We start from the raw sequence: 221 nt of genomic DNA, 5'->3' as shown, positions 1-221 counted from the left end.
AGCATTTTTGCAATACCATTTATAGTAAAAAAAAAAACAACACTAAATATATAAAAAAAGTATCAAAATCCACTAATTATAAAATTAAATAGAAACAAAAGTAATTCAATTTGTTCATTATAACTGATTGAATAGTTGATTTACGTCGAGTAAGCATGAATTTATACAAAGGGGTTATAAGTTTTATTTTAGTTTTTGGCAACCTTACTTACCTGTCATTG

This window comes from Spodoptera frugiperda, chromosome 12 (assembly GCF_023101765.2).
Source record: "Spodoptera frugiperda isolate SF20-4 chromosome 12, AGI-APGP_CSIRO_Sfru_2.0, whole genome shotgun sequence".
Classification (NCBI taxonomy): Eukaryota; Metazoa; Arthropoda; class Insecta; order Lepidoptera; family Noctuidae; genus Spodoptera; species Spodoptera frugiperda.
The sequence above is the reverse complement of the archived record's forward strand: the minus strand, read 5'-3'. Positions refer to the sequence as shown.